The 14,747-nt window shown below is 38.6% G+C and overlaps 1 protein-coding gene across 5 annotated transcripts in view; it reads right to left on the reverse strand.

The window, feature by feature from the left end:
• Positions 1 to 14,747, reverse strand: part of LOC145512800 (protein SPATA31F3) — an 84,906-nt gene that overhangs the window by 67,743 nt on the left and 2,416 nt on the right. The gene's annotated exons all lie outside the window — the stretch shown is intronic.

Here is a 14,747-nt window from a genome sequence, read left to right on the forward strand (position 1 = left end):
AAATGTGAATTCTATCAAAATTTAAAGAATAAATAATATCAATCTTTCTCAAACTCTTCAGAAAATAGTAGAGGAAGGATCACGTCCCAATTCATTCTGTTAACTCAGCATTACTATGACAGACATGCTGGACGAAGACATCAAAAGAAAAACAAATCATAAACCAACTTTCCTCATGAATATAAATATAAAGATTCTCAACAAAATAACAGGGAACTGAGTTCAGCAAAACATAAAAAGGATTAAAAAACATGATCAAGTGGGATTTATCTCAGAAATATGAGATTTATTTAATACATAAAATTAATTAATGTAATACCCATCATTAGGGTTTCCCTGCTGGCTCAGATGGTAAAGAATCTGCCTGCAATGCAGGAGACCCAGGTTCAATCCCCGGGACTGGAAGATCCCCTGGAGAAGGGAATGACTAACACTCCAGTGTTCTTGCCTGGAAAATTCCATGGACAGGTGGGCTACAGTCCATGGGATCACAAAGAGTTGAAGAGTTGGACACAACTGAGCAACTAACACACACACACACACACACACACACATCATTAATTGAATAAAGGACAAAAAACTACATGATCTCCTTAACAGACACAGAAAGAACATTTAACAAACTCCAATCCCAATTCATGAAAAAATATTTCAACAAACTAGGAAGAGATGAGAATTTCCAGCCATGAAATTAAAAGATGCTTGCTCCTTGGAAGGAAAGCTATGACAAACCTAGACAGTGTACTAAAAAGCAGAGACATCACTTTGCCAACAAAGGTCCATATAGTCAAAGCTATGGTTTTTCTAGTAGCCATGTACAGATGTGAGAGTTGGACCATAAATAAGGCTGAGCACTGAAGTGCTTTCGAATTATGGTGTTGGAGACGACTCTTCAGCATCCTTTGGACTTCAAGATCAAACCAGTCAATTCTAAACGAAATCAATCCTGAATATTCATTGGAAGGACTGCGGCTGAAGCTGAAGCTCCAATATTTTGGCCACCTGATGCAAAAATCTGACTTATTGGAAAAGATCCTGATGCTGGGAAAGATTGAAGGCAGGAGGAGAAGGGGGCAACAGAGGATGAGATGGTTGGATAGCATCATCAACTCAGTGGACATGAGTTTGAACAAAATCAGAGGACAGTGAGGGACTGGGAAGCCTGGCACGCTGCAGTCCTCGGGGTCACAAAGAGTCAGACACTACTTAGCAACTAAACACCAACAACAATAAATGGCAGTTTTCCCAAGTGGCAAAGTGGTAAAGAATCTGCCTGCCAATGCAGGAGATACAAGAGACACAGATTCAATCCCTGGGTCTGGAAATGGCAACCCACTCTAGTATTCTTGCTGGAAAACTCCATGGACAAAGAATTGACAGAAGAACGTGGAGGGTCTACAGTCCATGGGGTTGCAAAGAGTCAGACACGAATGAGCACATACAGCACACAGGATAAATGGCATCTACGAAAAACCCATAGATAACATCATCTTTATGGAGACTATGAAATATTGAATAATTTTCTCCTAAAATCAAGAGCAAAGCAATATCTGCTCCTACCACTTCTGTTCAACATTGTACTGATGATTCTAGCTACTGCAACAAGGAACAAAAAGAAATAAAAGGTGTCTATATTGGGAAGGAAGATGTAAAACTGTCTTCATTCTCTAATAACATGATGTTGTATGTTAAAAAACCATGAAATAAAAAAAAAACACACACACATACAAAACCTCATAGAATTAATTAGTTCAGAAGGTCACCAGACTCAAGATTAATACATAAAAATCAATTGTGTTTTTAAATACCAGCAATGAGTAATCCAAAAATTAAATTTAAAAAACACTTCTTAGGATTAAACAAAATAAATACAAGAGCTATACACAGGAAACTACAAAATGCTTCTGAGATAAAAATCTAAATAAATGGAGAGACATTTCATGTTCACAGATTAGAAGACTAAATATTATTATATATCAATTCTCTCTAAATCTACGGATTCGATGCAATTCCTATTAAAATACAAGCTGTCTTGTTTTAGAAACTGACAAATTGATACTAAATTTTATATGGAAATTCAAAGGACAGAATAAACAAAACATGTTGAAAAAGAACAAACTTACATTTTCTAATTTCAAAACTTAACATAAAGCAACAGTAATTGAGATAGCATGATACTGGCATGACAGTGACATAGATCAATAAAACAGAACTGAGAGTCTAGAAATATATCCTTACACATATAGCCAACTTATTTTTGACAAAGCTACCAAAGCAATGTAATGAAGAATAAACTGTATTTTCAATAAATGGTGCTGAGACAATTGGATAGCTGGAAAACTGGAAAAGATGAATTAATATCCTTGCCTCACATAATACACAAAAATTCAACTTAGATCACAGACCTAAATGCACAAGGTAAAGCTATAAAATTTATAGGAGAAAACCTTCATAACCATGGGTCAGGTAAAAAGTGCCTAAAACATAAGCATATCATACCAACACCAAAAATATTATCCAGAAGGGAAAATATTGCTGAAGTGGACTTAATCAAAATTTAAAAGTTATACAATAAAAGCTAAGCAATAAAACAAGGAAGACACTCTTCATAGGTGGCTATACCATTCTCCCCAGCAGTGTTTGAGGATTCCAGTTTCTCCGCATATTCTGACAGAAAATATCTGTCATAAATTAGATGCCTGATAAAGGACATGTATCCAGAATATATAAAGAACTCAATAAGAAGACAACACAATTTCAAAAAGGGCACAAGATTTTGTTTTACATTTTAAAAGAAGTATATATATGGCCAATAGCTACATGAAAGAATTCTCAACATCTTTAGAAATTAGGAAGATTAAAGCTAAAACAACAATGAGACAGCACTTACCATCTATTAAAATGTCTACAGTCATAAAGACAACAAAAAGTGTTGGAGAATATGCGGAGAAACTGGAATCCTCAAACACTGCTGGGGAGAATGGTATAGCCACCTATGAAGAGTTTGCAGTTTCTTTAAAACTTAAATATAAATGTATCTTATGTCCCAATAATTCCACTCCTAGGTATCTATCTAGGAGAAATGAAAATATATGTCCAAACAAAGACTGTATGTAAGTGTTCACAGCAGCATTATATTCATAATAGCCAAAAACCTGAAATAAATCAACTTCCATTTGCTGGTGGACAGTTAAACAAAAAACAGGGTGTATGCAATTGATTACTACTAAATAAAAAACAAAGAAGTGATATGTTACAACATGGATGAACCTCAAAAACATGCTAAATTTAAAAAGCCAAGTATAAAACATCATATATTGTATACTTACATTCTATCAATTCCATTATATCAAATGTTCAGAAGAGATATATCTATACAGACAGAAGGCAGATTTGTAGTTGACTGGTGGTAGTAAATCAGATTGATTATATTCTTTGCAGCCAAAGATGGGGAAGCTCTATACAGTCAGCAAAAACAAGACCGGGAGCTGACTATGGCTCAGATCATGAACTCCTTATTGCCAAATTCAGACTGAAATTGAAGAAAGTAGGGAAAACCACTAGACCATTTGGGTATGACCTAAATCAAATACCTTATGATTATACAATGGAAGTGAGAAATAGATTTAAGGGACAAGATCTGATAGACAGAGTGCCTGATGAACTATGGACGGAGGTTCCTGTCATTGTACAGGAGACAGGAATCAAGACCATCCTCAAGAAAACAAAAAAAGAAAAATGGCTGTCTAAGGAGGACTTACAAACAGCTGTGAAAAGACGAGAAGCAAAAAGGAAAGATATACCCATTTGAATACAGAGTTCCAAAGAATAGCAAGGAGAGATAAGAAAGCCTTCCTAAGTGATCAGTGCAAAGAAATAGAGGACAACAATAGAATGGAAAAGACTAGAGATCACTTCAAGAAAATTAAAAATACCAAGGGGACATTTCATGCAAAGATGGGCTCAATAAAGGACAGAAATGGTACGGACCTAACAGAAGCAAAAGATATGAAGAAGAGGTGGCAACACATGAACAGAGAATCACAAGTTCGGTTTTGGTACTTCTCCTCTTTGTATCCAGTTGTATAGTACTTCCAAATTCAAAATGAGAACAAATGCTGTTCTGTATCAAACCATCTAAAAGCAATAAATGTTATATTAAAAAAAAAGAGAGAGTGGTGGCAAGAATACACAGAAGAATTATACAAAAAAGATCTTCACAATCCAGATAATCATGATGGTGTGATCACTCACCTAGAGCCAGACATCCTGGAATGTGAAGTCAAGTGGGCCTTAGGAAGCATCACTACAAAAAAAGCTAGTGGAGGTGATGGAATTCCAGTTGAGCTATTTCAAATCCTAAAAGATGATGCTGTGAAAGGGCTGAACTCAGTATGTCAGCAAATTTGGAAAACTCAGCAGTGGCCACAGGACTGGAAAAGGTCAGTTTTCATTTCAGTCCCAAAGAAAGGCAATGCCAAAGAATGCTCAAACTACCACACAATTACACTCATCTCACACGCTAGTAAAGTAATGCACAAAATTCTCCAAGCCAGGCTTCAGCAATATGTGAACCGTGAACTTCCAGATGTTCAAGCTGGTTTTAGAAAAGGCACAGGAACCAGAGATCAAATTGCCAACATCCGCTGGATCATCGGAAAAGCAAGAGTTCCAGAAAAACATCTATTTCTGCTTTATTGACTATGGCAAAGCCTTTGACTGTGGATCACAATAAACTGTGGGAAATTCTTCAAGAGATGGGAATACCAGACCACCCGACCTGCCTCTTGAGAAAACTGTATGCAGGTCAGGAAGCAACAGTTAGAACTGGACATGGAACAACAGACTGGTTCCAAATAGGGAAAGGAGTATGTCAAGGCTGTATATTGTCACCCTGCTTATTTAATTTATATGCAAAGTACATCATGAGAAACGCTGGGCTGGATGAAGCACAAGCTGGAATCAAGATTGCCGGGAGAAATATCAATAACCTCAGATATGCAGATGACACCATCCTTATGGCACAAAGTGAAGAAGAACTAAAGAGCCTCTTGATGAAAGTGAAAGAGGAGAGTGAAAAGTTGGCTTAAAGCTCAACATTCAGAAAACTAAGATCATGGCATCCGGTCCCGTCACTTCATGGCAGATAGATGGGGAAACTGGAAATAGTGTCAGACTTTATTTTGGGGGGCTCCAAAATCACTGGAGATGGTGATTGCAGCCATGAAATTAAAAGACGCTTACTCCTTGGAAGGAAAGTTATGACCAACCTAGACAGCATATTGAAAAGAAGAGACATTACTTTGCTAACAAAGGTCTGTCTAGTCAAGGGTATGGTTTTTCCAGTAGTCATGTATGGATGAGAGAGTTGGACTACAAAGAAAGCTGAGCTCTGAAGAATTGATGCTTTTGAACTGTGGTGTTGGAGAAGACTCTTGAGAGTCCCTTGGACTGCAAGGAGACCCAGCCAGTCCATCCTAAAGGAGATCAGTCCTGGGTGTTCATTGGAAGGACTGATGTTGAAGCTGAAACTCCAATACTTTGGCCACCTGTTGTGTAGGACTGACTCATTTGAAAAGACCCTGACGCTGGGAAAGTTTGAGGGCAGGAGGAGAAGGGGACGACAGAGGATGATATGGCTGGATGGCATCACCGACTCAATGGACATGAGTTTGGGTAAACTCCAGGAGTTGGTGATGGACAGGGAAGCCTGTCGTGCTGCGGTTCATGGAGTCGCAAAGAGTCGGACATGACTGAGCGACTGAACTGAACTGAACTGGGGGTAATAACTTCAAATTGGCAGGAGGGATCTTTCTGTGGTGGTAAAACTATTCTAAAATTGAACTGTGGTGGTGGTTATACAAATTACAATTCAAAATCATTGAATCGTATACTTAAGTAAATTCTATGGTATGCATATTCTCAATAAAGATGTTAAAAACAATTGCAGAATGATTGAATAAGGAACATAAGGAAAGGGAGAGACCTAAATCCACATATCAACAATTATGTTCAGTATAAGTAGTATAAACACATCAACTGAACAAAAGATATTGTCAGATTGGATAAAAATAATAACCAAGTTCCCTGGTGGCTCAGACGGTAAAGAATCTGCCTGCAATGCAGGAAGCCTGGGTTGGGAAGATCCCCTGGAGAAGGAAACGGCAACCCACTCCAGTATTCTTGCCTGGAGAATCCCCATGGACAGAGGAATCTGGCAGGGCTGCAATACATGAGGTCACAAAGAGTCAGACACAGACTGAGAGACTAAGTCCACACATATGCTATCTATAAGAAATCCACTTTAAATAATAAAATATACATAAACAAAAAGTTAAAAGATGAAAATATAAATACCATGGAAACACTAATCAAAACAAAATCAAAGTAGTAACTTCCCTGGTGGTCCAGTGGTTAAGTGCCAATGCAGGGAACACGAGTTCTACAGGGTCACTCATTTGATTCCTGATCCAGGAACTAAGATCCCATATGCCATAGGGCAACAAAGCCTGTGCACCACAACTACAGAGTCCATATTCCACAACTACTTAAGTTCATACAACCCAGAGCCTGTGCTCTGTACACAAAAGAAGACACCGCAGTAAGAAGCCCACACACGGCAACTAGAGAGTAGCCCCCACTTGCCACAACCAAAGAAAGCCCATGAACAGCAACGAAGACCCAGAGCAGCCAAAAATAAATAAAAAAATAAAATTTTTAAATTAAAAAAAATTTTACCTATAAAAAGAAAACCAAAATGGTTATACTAATGTCGCATAAAGTAAACTTCAGAACAAGGACCAGTACGAGGAATAAAGAGCTACATTTTGTAATGATAAAAGAGTTAATTGGCAAAGGCCACAACACAATGCTAAGTGTATATGCACCTAACAACAGGTACTCAAAATACACAAAGCAAAAACTAGTATTACTAAAAGTCAAATTTGCAAGTAAACACTACTCTCTCAGTAATCAATAGAACAAGCAAATAAAAATCACAGAGATATAAAAGACCTGAACAATACTGTCAACCAATTTGACCTAACTGACATTTATAGAGTACTTCAGCTTAACAAAATTCTTTTAAAGTATGCATGAAAGATTCACCAAGGTAGACCATATTTCTAGGCCATAAAATAAAAGTTAATGAATTTAAAAGCTATGAAGTCATACAGAATATATTCTTGGATCATAATGAAATAAAATAGAAATCAATGACAGAAAGACTCATGGGGAAATCCTAAGATAATTGGAAACTAAAGATACTACAAATAGCCCATGTACCACAGTCTAAGTCTTAAGGGAAATGACAAAATATTTTTTAATTGAATGAAAATGAAAATATGACATATTAAAGTTTGGGGATATTTATATTAGTAAGAAAGAACGTTCTGAAATTAGATATTGGTAAGCATTGTACAACACTGTGAATATACTGAAAACCACTGAATTATATAAAGAGGTTGAAGTTTATGGTATGTCAATTATATCTCAATTTAAAAACACTGAAGAGACAAGAATGATCTCAGACCAAACTTTTAAGATTCCACCTTAAACTAAAAAAAGAAAAACAAACCAAATCCAAAGAAAACAAAAGGAAGAAAATAGTAAAAATAAGATCCGAGTTTGATAAAACTACAAATAGAAAAACAATAGAGAAAATCAATGAAAACAAAAGTTGATTTTTTGAAATGATTAATAAAATTGACAAATCTCTAGACAAACTGACCAAAGGGATTAAGAAAAACAACAAAACAAACTCCTATTATCTGAAATAAAATAAGGGACACCACTACAGGAACTATAGATGTTAAAAAGGTTAAGGAAATATTAAAAACAATCTGCCCATTGTATTAGTTTTCTATGTTCTTTGACAAATTACCATAAGCATAGTGGTTTAAAACAACACATTTATTATCATACATTTTTAAGAGTTCCCACATGGTTTAGCAACATGGTATATTTAGGGTCTCAAAAGGCTGCAATCAAGGTGTTGGTTGGGCTGTGTTTTCAAATGGAGGTTTGACTGGTTAACAGGCAGAATAATGATCTCTGAAATATGCCAAGCTAATTCCGGGATCTTAATCCCTGGAATCTGTAAATATGTTATCTTACGTGCAAAGCTTAAGCTTCTTATCCTTATTCATCAGAGGCCCAAGAGAATGAAAACCACAGTAACAGAAAACTAATCAACTGATCACATGGACCACAGCCTTGTCTAACTCAATGAAACTATGAGCCATGCCGTGTAGGGCCACCCAAGACAGACAAGTCATGGTAGAGAGTTCTGACAAAATGTGGTCCACTGGAGAAGGGAATGGGCAGACCACTTCAGTATACTTGCCTTCAGAATCCCATGAACAGTATGAAAAGGCAAAAAGATAGGACACTGAAAGATGAACTCCCCAGGTCAGTAGGTGCCCAATATGTTACTGGAGATCAATGGAGAAATAACTCCAGAAAGAATAAAGAGATGGAGCCAAAGCAAAAACAACACCCAGTTGTGGATGTGACTGGTGATGGAAGTAAAGTCCAATGCTTTAAAGAGCAATATTGTATAGGACCCTGGAATGTTAAGTCCATGAATCAAGGCAAATTGTAAGTGGTCAAACAGGAGATGGCAAGAGAGAACATCGACATTTTAAGAATCAGTGAACTAAAATGGACTGGAATGGGTGAATTTAACTCAGATGACCATTATATCTACCACTGTGGGAAAGAATCCCTTAGAAGAAATGAGGTAGCCATCATAGTCAACAAAAGAGTCCGAAATGCAGTACTTGGATGCAATCTCAAAAACGACAGAATGATCTCTGGGGATTTCCAAGGCAAACCATTCAATATTACAGTATCCAAGTCTCTGCCCTGACCAGTAATGCTGAAGAAGCTGCAGTTGAACGGTTCTTTGAAGACTTACGAGACCTTCTAGAATTAACACCCAAAAAAGATGTCCTTTTCATTATAGGGGACTGGAATGCAAAAGTAGGAACTCGAGATACCTGGAGTAACAGGCAAATTTGGCCTTGGAGTACAAAATGAAGCAGCTTAAAGGCTAACACAGTTTTCCCAAGAAAACCCACTGGTCATAGCAAACAGCACCTTCCAACAACACAAGAGAAGACTATATACATGGACATCACCAGGTGGTCAATACTGAAATCAGATTGATTACATTCTTTGAAGCCAAAGATGGAGAAGCTCTACACAGTCAGAAAAACAAGACCAGGAGCTGACTGTGGCTCAGATCATGAACTCATTATTGCCAAATTCAGACTTAAATTGAAGAAAGTAGAGAAAACCACTAGACCATTCAGGTATGACCTAAATCAAATCCCTTATGATTATACAGTGGAAGTGACAAATAGATCCAAGATATTAGATCTGATAGAGTGCTTGAAGAACTATGGATGCAGGTTCGTGGCATTGTACAGGAGGCAGTGATCAAAACCATCCCCAAGAAAAAGAAATGCAAAAAGGCAAAACGGTTGTCTAAAGAGGCCTTACGAATAGCTGAGAAAAGAAGAGAAGCTAAAGGCAAAGGAGAAAAGGAAAGAAATACCCATTTGAATGCAGAGTTCCAGAGACTAGCAAGGAGACATAAGAAAGCTTTCCTCAGTGATCAATGCAAAGAAATAGAGGAAAACAATAGAATGAGAAAGACTAGAGATCTCTTCAAGAATATTAGAGACACCAAGGAACATTTCATGCAAGTTCAGTTCAGTTCAGTTGCTCAGTCATGTCCGACTCTTTGTGACCCCATGAACAGCAGCATGCTAGGCCTCCCTGTCCATAACCAACTTCCGGAGTTTACCCAAACTCACGTCCATCGAGTCGGTGATGCCATCCAGCCATCTCATCCTCTGTTGTCCACTTCTCCTCCTGCCTTCAATCTTTCCCAGCATCAGGGTCTTTTCAAATGAGTCAGTCCTGCACATCAGGTGGCCAGAGTATTAGAGTTTCACCTTCAACATCAGTCCTTCCAATAAACACCCAGGACTGATCTCCTTTAGGATGGACTGGTTGGATCTCCTTGCAGTCCAAGAGACTCTCAACAGTCTTCTCCAACACCACAGTTCAAAAGCATCAATTCTTCGGTGCTTAGCTGTCTTTAGAGTCCAACTCTCTCATCCATACATGACTACTGGAAAAACCATAGCCTTGACTAGATGGACCTTTGTGGACAAAGTAATGTCTCTGCTTTTTAATATGCTGTCTAGGTTGGTCATAACTTTCCTTCCAAGGAGTAAGCATCTTTTAATTTCATGGCTGCAATCACCATCTCCAGTGATTTTGGAGCCCCAAAAAATAAAGTCTGACACTGTTTCCACTGTTTCCCCATCTATTTGCCATGAAGTGATGGGACCAGATGCCATGATCTTAGTTTCCTGAATGTTGAGCTTTAAACCAATTTTTTCACTCTCCTCTTTCACTTTCATCAAGAGGCTCTTTAGTTCTTCTTCACTTTCTGCCATAAGGGTGGTGTCATCTGCATATCTGAGGTTATTGATATTTTTCCCGGCAATCTTGATTTCAGCTTGTGCTTCTTCCAGCTCAGCATTTCTCATGATGTACTCTGCATATAAGTTAAATAAGCAGGGTGACAATATACCGCCTTCACGTACTCCTTTTCCTATTTGGAACCAGTCTGTTGTTCCATGTCCAGTTCTAACTGTTGCTTCCTGACCTGTATAATTAAGAACAGAAATGGTATGGACCTAACAGAAGCAGAAGATATTAAGAAGAGGTGGTAAGAATATACACAAGAACTATACAAAAAGATCTTCATGACCCAGATAACCACGATGGTGTGATCACTCACCTAGAACCAGACATCCTGGAATGCGAAGTCAAATGGGCCTTAGAAAGCATAACTACAAACAAAGCTAGTGGAGGTGATGGAATTCCAGTTGAGCTATTACAAATCCTGAAAGATGATGCTGTGAAAGTGCTGCACTCAATATGACAGCAATTTGGAAAACTCAGCAGTGGCCACAGGACTGGAAAAGGTCAGTTTTCATTCCAATCCTAAAGAAAGGCAAGGCCAAAGAATGTTCAAACTACCACACAATTGCACTCATCTCATACACTAGCAAAGTAATGCTCAAAATTCTCCAAGCCAGGCTTCAACAGTACTTGAACAGAGAACTTCTAGATGTTCAAGCTGGATTTTGAAAAGGCAGAGGAACCAGAGTTCAAATTGCCAACATCCACTGAATCACTGAAAAAGCATGAGAGTTCCAGAAAAACATCTACTCCTGCCTTATTGATTACGCCAAAGCCTTTGACTGTGTGGATCACAACAAACTATGGAAAATTCTTAAAGAGGTGGCAATACCAGACCACTTGACCTGCCTCCTGAGAAATCTGTATGCAGGTCAGGAAGCAACAGTTAGAACTGGACATGGAACAACAGACTGGTTCCAAATAGGAAAAGGAGTACGTCAAGGCTGTATCTCTTGCCTGGTAAATCCCATGGACGGAGGAGCCTGGTAGGCTACAGTCCATGGGGTCGCTAAGAGTCAGATACGACTGAGCAACTTCACTGTCACTTTTCCCTTTCATGCACTGGAGAAGGAAATGGCAACCCACTCCAGTATTCTTGCCTGGAGAATTCCAGGGACGGCGGAGCCTAGTGGGCTGCCGTCTATGGGGTCACACAGAATTGGACACGACTGAAGCGACTTAGCAGCAAGGCTGTATATTGTCACCTTGCTTATTTAACATATGCAGAGTACATCATGAGAAATGCTGGGCTGGAAGAAGCACAAGCTGGAATCAAGATTGCCGGGAGAAATATCAATAACCTCAGATATGCAGATGACACCACCCTTATGGCAGAAAGTGAAGAGGAACCAAAAAGCCTCTTGATGAAAGTGAAAGAGGAGAGTGAAAAAGTTGGCTTAAAGCTGACATTCAGAAAACTAAGATCATGGCATCTGGTCCCATCACTTCATGGCAAATAGATGGGGAAACAGTGGAAACAGTGTCAGACTTTATTTTTGGGGGCTCCAAAATCACTGGAGATGGTGATTGCAGCCATGAAATTAAAAGATGCTTACTCCTTGGAAGAAAAGTTATGTCCAACCTAGATAGTGTGTTTAAAAGCAGAGACATTTCTTTGCCAACAAAGGTCTGTCTAGTCAAGGCTATAGTTTTTCCAGTAGTCATGTATGGATGTGAGAGTTGGACGGTGAAGAAAGCTGAGTGCCGAAGAATTGATGCTTTTGAACTGTGGTGTTGGAGAAGACTCTTGAGAGTCCCTTGGACTGCAAGAAGATCCAACAAGTCCATCCTAAAGGAGATCAGTCCTGGGTGTTCATTGAAAGGACTGATGTTGAAGCTGAAAGTCCAATACTTTGGCCACCTCATGCGAAGAGTTGACTCATTGGAAAAGACCCTAATGCTGGGAGGGATTAGGGGCAGGAGGAGAAGGGGACGACAGAGGATGAGATGGTTGGATGGCATCACCGACTCAATGGACATGAGTTTGGGTAAACTCCGGGAGTTGGTGATGGACAGGGAGGCCTGGCGTGCTGCAATTCATGGGGTCGCAAAGAGTCGGACACGACTGAGCGACTGAGCTGAACTGAACTGACCTCGATATTTATCCCCATAAGATTCATTTTGGATTCATCCTCAGAATTATGAGATAATAAATTTGTATTGTTTCAAGCCACTAAGTTTGTAAAAATCTGATACAGCAGCAATAGAATACTAATACCATCGAGGAAAAACATACTTCCTAAGTCAGTCAAAGACAGATATCATATGATATTGCTTATATGTAGAATCTGAAAAAAAAATGGTAAAAATTTACAAAACAGAAATATAGTCACAGATGTAGAAAACAAACTTATGGTTACCAAGATGGAAATGAGGGGAGGATAAATCAACATTGTAAATCAACTATATTCCAATAAAAATTAGTTAAAAAAAAAAAGTGAATACACTTCCAAGCTCACTCAGACAACTGGCAAAATTTATTTCCTGTGGGTTGAAGGCCCTGAATTCTTGCTGGCTATTGGCTGGAGGCTATCCTCAGCTCCTAGTGGCTTCCTTAAAATGATAAAGAACTTCTACACAAAACCTACAATTAACATACTTAATGTTGAATAACAAATCACTGCAGATGGTGACTGCAGCCATGAATTAAAAGACGCTTGCTTCTTGGAAGAAAAGCTATGACAAACCTAGACAGCACAATAAAAAGCAGAGACATTACTTTGCCAACAAAGGTCCATCTAGTCAAAGCTATGGCTTTTAGAATAGTCATGTATGGATGTGAGAGCTGGACCATGAAGAAGGCTGAGCATCAAAGAATTAATGCTTTTGAACTGTGGTGTTGGAGGAGATTCTTGAAGAGATCTTGGAGAGGATTCTTGCAGTCCCCTTGGACTGCAAGGAGATCAAACCAATCAATCCTAAAGGAAATCAACCTTGAAGATTCATTGGAAGGACTGATGCTGAAACTGAAGCTCCAATACTTTGGCCACCTGATGCAAAGAGCTGACCCTGATGCTGGGCAAGACAGAAAGCAGGAGGAAAAGGGGGCTACAGAGGATGAGATGGTTGGATGGCATCATCAAGTCAATAACATGAGTTTGAACAAGCTCCAGGAGATGGTGAAGAACCAGGAAACCTGGCATGTTGCAGTCCATGGGTTGCAAAGAGTCAGACACTACTGAGCAACTGAACAACAACCCTCTTCCACTGGAAGTCACCAACAGGATATAGAAAGGACAAAAATAGTTCAGTGGCATTCTCATCACTTCCTCCTCCCCTACCAGTCTCTTTAATATTTCAACAGGTTTTTATCTACAGCCAAGGAGAAATTAGCCTTATTCTCATGTTTATATTTCAAAATTTCATTTAAACTAGTGACAAAGGTCATATGCACTCTCACCCAGTCCTTCATCTAAAAGACAACAACTAAATTCTTGGGGTGGTCTTTAACATGCTACTTCCTGCTCAAAAACTTGTAGGCATTTCCTATTACCTAACACATTAAAGCATATGAGTATTTTGAGTTCCTTCCTTATCAAATAGCCCCTTTCTGACTTTCACAACTCCTTATTTATTAAACATTTGCTGAACTTACAATGATCTCTACTTTCTAGATAATAACATGAATACAATGACCGTATTTATCAATCTCACTGACAAGAACTTGTGGCCATAATGGAATCAAATATTTGAACTCAGACCATCCCAGAATACTTGCAGCATATGTTTGCCATAATTAAAGGCTATCTCACATACACACACACAAAGTTAAAACACCATCTCTATCTTGCAAGAGTAGGTCTGTGTGGTACAGGCTACTCCCCAGCAACCTCTGACCCTGCTCAGAGTCCTGGCTGCCTCTAGACCTACGTTCTTCAATCCCACCTTGCTTTCCTTTTGCTATTCCTTTGACCTTGAAAATCTTACCTTGTGCATCATCATTCTATTCTGTGCCCCCCACTTCGGAAATAAGGTAAACATCTTCAAAATGTTTGTGCTCACCAATGTGCTCTCCATTCTCTAAACAACTCTTGCAACATAACAAAAAGTTGTCTCTTCTGAGTATAAGAACTTTGCGTGTAATTGTTTTCCTTTTCTTTTTCTTTCTGCATGTAATTTTCTTTTAAAAATAAAGGAATTCTATAAACTTTTATACTGTCTGTAATACTTTAATATCAACAGTAAGTTAAATGAAAATTATGAGTTTTCCAGGTGGCGCTAGTGGTAAAGAACCCACCTGCCAA

This window comes from Giraffa tippelskirchi, chromosome 1, assembly GCF_054371585.1.
Source record: "Giraffa tippelskirchi isolate mGirTip1 chromosome 1, T2T-mGirTip1v1.2.pri, whole genome shotgun sequence".
Taxonomy (NCBI): Eukaryota; Metazoa; Chordata; class Mammalia; order Artiodactyla; family Giraffidae; genus Giraffa; species Giraffa tippelskirchi.